The sequence below is a fragment of the Schistocerca gregaria genome, chromosome 1 (assembly GCF_023897955.1).
Source record: "Schistocerca gregaria isolate iqSchGreg1 chromosome 1, iqSchGreg1.2, whole genome shotgun sequence".
In the NCBI taxonomy this organism is placed as follows: domain Eukaryota; kingdom Metazoa; phylum Arthropoda; class Insecta; order Orthoptera; family Acrididae; genus Schistocerca; species Schistocerca gregaria.
The window spans coordinates 531,990,059-531,997,116 of record NC_064920.1 but is presented as its reverse complement, the minus strand read 5'-3'; the positions used below and the strand labels follow the sequence as shown (position 1 = coordinate 531,997,116).

General features: G+C 44.6%; 1 non-coding gene across 1 annotated transcript; it reads right to left on the bottom strand.

Moving 5' to 3' along the window:
- Positions 1-4,300: 4,300 nt before the first annotated feature.
- Trnas-cga (transfer RNA serine (anticodon CGA)) lies at positions 4,301-4,375 on the bottom strand. The gene has a single exon. It is a non-coding gene; the product is annotated as a tRNA-Ser (tRNA).
- Positions 4,376-7,058: the final 2,683 nt, after the last annotated feature.

Below are 7,058 nucleotides of genomic sequence, written 5' to 3'. Positions count from 1 at the left end.
GTAGAGTGTTGGAAGCAGACTGCTCGAGCATAAGCTTAAACAATGATGCAGTGACTTAGGCTGTTAGATTGGAGCATTCAGAGAGAAAGAGAGCGATGTTGGGGGGTATCCTTATGTGGGGTATAGGGAGTAGAGCCAAATGAGCCCAAGACTAGGGAGCTGGAGGTGTGGAGCAATGAAGCTGACTGAATATTAGGTGATAACTTGAATGTTTAAGGAAGTTTATACCCAGCACAGGTTTATCCACATCTGTGATGTGGATAGTCCATAAAAAATGAAGATTGGTATCAGATGTACCTGAAGCTCTGCAGTTCCAAGAACAATAATACAAGAGTTGTTAGCCTCACATAAGGTTAGCTTGGTTGGTGATGAGCGAGCCAGGGCTAACACAAAAGGAATGACCCTAGCCTCTGCACCTGTATTCATAAGAAATCTTATGCCTCCTGTTTAATCCACCACATAGAAACTTTTTCGTAAGGCACACTGTGGAGGCTTAGTGAACCAGGGTGCCTAAACAGGTCCACTGGCAGAGTTAGGGAATGTGCAGGGAGGTCAGCAGTTCTGCACAGCATCATCAAAGGTAGTGTGGAATCAGCAGAGGCCATACATAGGATGTAGGGGTACTTTGTGCTCCCTGCACGATGTCTGTTGGATTGCATGATGAGTCAACTGAGTGCTCAGAAGAGGACACAGCAATGCTCGGGAATGTCCAGCGGTAGGTGTAGGTATTACACAAATTTTGGTGTCAGGTGGTTGAGTGTCTTCTTGTAGTGCCGTACTTGCTCTTATGCATCCTCTGCCAGCTGGGTCAGATGGAGAGAGGCGGAGGGGGAGGCTGGGGTGGGGGGGGGGGGGGGGGCTGGTAGCTGGTAGTACCAACCCTGGTCTCCATGCACTCATCAGGTTTGGCGAGCAGATGCCTATGTTGAAGAATGCCATAAACCTTGTTTGAAAGGCATAGCTTGGACTCTAAAGAACCAGGGTGAACTAGGTCCGAGTCTTGTCTTTCAACAAGGGTGGGCAATGTAGGAAATCTGCCAGAATTGGAGAAAGTTGAATTGTTGCCCCCTGAGACTCTGAGGAAGACTGGATACTGAGATCAAACTCTTGACTGAGTGAGCAGCATCACCCAATGTCTTTGTGGGAAGGTGACCACGTGAGATGCATTACACAGTAGGTGTGGGAGCATGATTCACCGAAGCAGCAGGTGATGACCATGGTCATTGAATGCATTGTTGGAGTACTTTTATTCATTGTGAGAATGCAATATGGTGTGTTGCTCAAGCTCACTGGGGGAGAGGGGGGGGGGGGGGGGGGGATTAGGAGAACAAGAGTACAAGATGTGGAAGGCACAGGTTGTTGCGGGAGGTAAATATGTGGCTGTGAAAGGTGATAACAGCAGAGATGTAATATACGTGAACAGTGAATGTGTTCATTCATATCTTGAGTTATATGTTGTGCGTAAAAACTTCCTGTCTGGTGGCCACTGAGCTCCGACTGTGATGCATATTATCCACACAGTAGTTGGTAATATCTACATCTACGTGATTACTCTACTGTTCACAATAAAGTGCCTGGCAGAGGGTTAAGTGAATCACCTTCAAGCTGTCTCTCTACCGTTCCAGTCTCGAACAGCACAAAGGGAAAAATGAGCACTTACATTTTACTGTGGGAGCTCTGATTTCTCTTATTTTATCATGCTGATCTTTTCTCCCTATGTAGGTGGGTGCCAATAGAATGGTTTCACAATTGGAGAAGAAAACTGGTGATTGAAATTTCATGAGAAGATTCCTTCGCAATGAAAAACACTTTTGTTGTAATGATTGCCACTCCAATTCATGTATCTGGTCCAAAACATGCGTGTTCAGCAGTTTGTAAAACGTGAAGTGCCAAGGCTAGTGTGATCTTGTGGAAATACTGCAGACAATGCACTTGGTTTGCACCATTGTGACTCTTGATAGGTTAGAAGCCCCAGTTGTGTTGGATTAGGAACGAAATGTTCCTGTTCCATTTTAAAAGTGACATGAGGTCGATGCTGCACTAGAGATTCACAGTCTGCAGGCGAAACAAAATAAGAGAACACAGGGTTCATTGTGTTGTATGATTTATGGCACATTGTTCATAGCATGCACATAACACTCAGTCACTGATATAATATGTGAAAACAAGTATGGGGTCACCATTGTGGTAATTTGCTTTCTTTAGGTGAATGACAAAGGAATAACAATCACCAATACAATGTACAATAATGATGTTTCTTGTGATCAATGGTCGCCACACTGTTGTACCTCAGAAGATAGATTGAAAAAAGGCAAATCAACATTTATAGTATTTGTAGATATAGAGAAAGCTTTTGACAAAGGAATACTCACTTTGAAGATAACAGGAATAAAATACAGGGAGTGAAAATGTATTCACAAGTTGTACAAAAACTAGACTAGAATTCTGAGAGTCAGAGGATGTTAGAGGAAAGCTGCAGTTGAGAAGGGAATGAGGCAGGGTTGCAGTGTATCCCTGATCATTTTTAGTCAGTATATTCATAAAGCAATAAAGAAAACCAAGAAGAAATTTGGAAAAACAATTAAGGTCCATGAAGAGAAAATAAAAACTTTGAGGTTGGCTGATGACTTAATACTCTGAAGAGGGAAAAAGACTTGAACAATCACTTTAACAGAATACATAGTGTCTTAAAAACAGGTTATAATATTAACATAGCCAAAAGTAAAATAAGGGTAATGGAATGCAGTACATTTAAGTCATGCTGTGACAAGGGAATCATGTTAGGGAATGGGTTACTTACATTGGCAGCTGAATTTTTCTACATGGGTAGTAAGATAACACAGTGGCCTAAGGAGGGAGGATATAAAATGAAGACTGAAAATAAGAAGAAAGGCATTTTTGAAAAAGAGAAATTCATTAAAGAGTTAAGAAATGTTTTCTGAAAGTATTTGTCTGGACCGTAACATTGTCCAGAAGTGAGATGTGGACAATAAACAGTTAAGACAAGAAGAGAACAGAAGCTTTTTAAACATAATCTTACAGGTTTATGCCGATGAATAGATGGGTATATCAAATAACCAATGAAGAGATGCTGAGATGAATTGAGAAAAAAATGAAGATGAGGCACAATTTGACTTAAAGAGATTCACCGATAGGACACACAATGATATGTGAATGTACTGTCAGTTTGTTTACAGAGGGTAATATAGAGAGTATTAATGGTAGAGTGAGACCAAGGCTTGAGTATGGTAAGCAGGTTCGAGCGTATGTAGGGTGCAGTGGTTATGCAGTGAGGAAATGGTTTGCATAGGATGTACTAACGGGGTTAGCGGCACCAAACCATTCCTCAGACTGAAGATATCAATAACAATGACTCCATTATTGTAATCTATAGACTTCACTCTATACTATAAACTTTGTGTTGTCATTAACTTCTATCATGGAGCTACAGGCCGCATTTACACAGCAGTCAACTTCTAAGTTCTGCTTCAACAGCATACTTCATTAAAATTCCCTGTTAAAAATAAAAAAATATATTCCTGGAATTCTTCTCAGGTTTCAATATACAGTCTTAGATGTAAAACCTCGCTGCCACAGAGATTAAGTCTGAATTGTTCCCTTAAGCCACCAATAAAACTGGCTGCTCTATGAAATCTAAGTCCAGCCATTTGCACAATATGGCAACACTGTAGGATGCAGAAGTATCTGGAGGAAATGATGTGTTCTGCCCAAGGTGTACAACACTATATCCGCTTGTGCTATAGTGATAATTATTGCACAATGTAGGCACAAATTCACAAGTTAGAGTGGCACATTCCTTTATGTTTTAAACCTCATTTTGGCTATCTGCTAAAGGCATCAGTCTGATAGAACTTAAAGGATAATTTTCTTCACTTTCTAACCTACCAGTATAGCAAAACTATCCTCAAAGAGCTCATAGCTGTGTCAGGATCAAAACAGTTTATACTTGAGAGCTTCCTCGACCTACAGCTGCCACTGGCACTGGCACAATGCACCGGCTGACCAAGTGAATGCAGCGCATATTGTGCATATTTCTGCTTTCACAAATGTGAGCATAAAATTATCATTTTAGTTTGACTATCCACATAAAATACTTTAACAAATGGAGTAAACATTGTGCAGTAAGTTAACACTTGTAGGGTTGATCACCTGTCTCATAGGTCTGATTTGTCTCAACATCCTATATTTCCTTTGAAACAATAAGGAACTGCCAGAATGAGATTTTCACTCTGCAGTGGAGTGTGCGCTGATATGAAACTTCCTGGCCGATTAAAACTGTGTGCCCAACCGAGACTCGAACTCGGGACCATTGCCTTTCGAGGGCAAGTGCTCTACCATCTGAGCTACCGAAGCACGACTCACACCCGGTACTCACAGCTTTATTTCCGCCAGTATCTGTCTCCTACCTTCCAAACTGTACAGAATCTCTCCTGCGAAATTTGCAGAACTAGCACTCCTGAAAGAAATGATATTGCGGAGACATGGCTTAGCCACAGCCTGGGGGATGTTTCCAGAATGAGATTTTCACTCTGCAGCGGAGTGTGTGCTGATATGAAACTTCCTGACAGATTAAAACTGTGTGCCCGACCGAGACTCGAACTCGGGACCATTGCCTTTCGCGGGCAAGTGCTCTACAATCTGAGCTACCGAAGCACGACTCACGCCCGGTACTCACAGCTTTACTTCTGCCAGTATCCGTCTCCTACCTTCCAAACTTTACAGAAGCTCCCCTGCGAATCTTGCATAACTAGCACTCCTGAAAGAAAGGATATTGCGGAGACATGGCTTAGCCACAGCCTGGGGGATGTTTCCAGAATGAGATTTTCACTCTGCAGCGGAGTGTGCGCTGATGTGAAACATCCTGGCAGATTAAATTTGTGTGCCCGACCGAGACTCGAACACGGCACCTTTGCCTTTCGCAGGCAAGTGCTATACCATCTGATCTACCGAAGCACGACTCACGCCAAGTACTCACAGCTTTACTTCTGCCAGTACCCATCTCCTACCTTCCAAACTTTACAGAAGTTCCCCTGCGAATATTGCAGACCTCGCACTCCAGAAAGAAAGGATATTGCGGAGACATGGCTTAGCCACAGCCTGGGGGATGTTTCCAGAATGAGATTTTCACTCTGCAGCGGAGTGTGGGCTAATATGAAACTTCCTGGCAGTTTAAATTTGTGTGCCCGACCGAGACTCGAACTCAGGACTTTTGCCTTTCGCGGGCAAGTGCTCTACCATCTGAGCTACTGAAGCACGACTCACGCCTGGTACTCACAGCTTTACTTCTGCCAGTATCCGTCTCCTACCTTAAAAACTGTACAGAATCTCTCCTGCGAAACTTGCAGAACTAGCACTCCTGAAAGAAAGAATATTGCGGAGACATGGCTTAGCCACAGCCTGGGGGATGTTTCCAGAATGAGATTTTCACTCTGCAGCGGATTGTGCGTTGATATGAAACTTCCTGGCAGATTAAATTTGTGTGCCTGACCGAGACTCGAACTCGGGACCTTTGCCTTTCGCGGGCAAGTGCTCTACCATCTGAGCTACTGAAGCACGCCTCACGCCTGGTACTCACAGCTTTACTTCTGCCAGTATCTGTCTCCTACCTTCCAAACTGTACAGAATCTCTCCTGCGAAACTTGCAGACCTAGCACTCCTGAAAGAAAGGATATTGCGGAGACATGGCTTAGCCACAGCCTGGGGGATGTTTCCAGAATGAGATTTTCACTCTGCAGCGGAGTGTGCGCTGATGTGAAACTTCCTGGCAGATTAAATTTGTGTGCCCGACCGAGACTTGAACTCGGGAACTTTGCCTTTCGCGGGCAAGTGCTCTACCATCTGAGCCACCGAAGCACGACTCACGCCCGGTACTCACAGCTTTACTTCTGCCAGTATCCGTCTCCTACCTTCCAAACTGTACAGAAGCTCCCCTGCGAATATTGCAGAACTGGCACTCCTGAAAGAAACGATATTGCGGAGATATGGCTTAGCCACAGCCTGGGGGATGTTTCCAGAATGAGATTTTCACTCTGCAGCGGAGTGTGCGCTGATATGAAACTTCCTGGCAGATTAAAACTGTGTGCCCGACCGAGACTCGAACTCGGGACCTTTGCCTTTCGCAGTCAAGTGATCAACCATCTAAGCTACCAAAGCACGACTCACGCCCGGTACTCACAGCTTTACTTCTGCCAGTATCTGTCTCCTACCTTCCAAACTTTACGGAAGCTCTCCTGCGAAACTTGCAGAACTAGCACTCCTGAAAGAAAGGATATTGCGGAGACATGGCTTAGCAACAGCCTGGGAATGTTTCCAGAATGAGATTTTCATTCTGCAGCGGAGTGTGCGCTGATATGAAACTACCTGGCAGATTAAATTTGTGTGCCCGCCGAGACTCGAACTCGGGAACTTTGCCTTTCGCGGGCAAGTGCTCTACCATCTGAGCTACCGAAGCACGACTCACGCCCGGTACTAACAGCTTTACTTCTGCCAGCATCCGTCTCCTACCTTCCAAACTGTACAGAATCTCTCCTGCGAAACTTGCAGATCTAGCACTCCTGAAAGAAAGGATATTGCGGAGATATGGCTTAGCCACAGCCTGGGGGATGTTTCCAGAATGAGATTTTCACTCTGCAGCGGATTGTGCGTTGATATGAAACTTCCTGGCAGATTAAAACTATGTGCCCGACCGAGACTCGAACTCGGCCCAATTGCATTTCACGGGCAAGTGCTCTTCCATCTTAGCTACCGAAGCACGGCTCACGCCCGTTACTCACAGCTTTACTTCTGCCAGTATCCGTCTCCTACCTTCCAAACATTACAGAAGCTCCCCTGCGAATCTTGCATAACTAGCACTCCTGAAAGAAAGGATATTGCGGAGACATGGCTTAGCCACAGCCTGGGGGATGTTTCCAGAATGAGATTTTCACTCTGCAGCGGAGTGTGGGCTGATATGAAACTTCCTGGCAGATTAAAACTGTGAGCCCGACCGAGACTCGAACTCGGGACCTTTGCCTTTCGCAGTCAAGTGATCTACCATC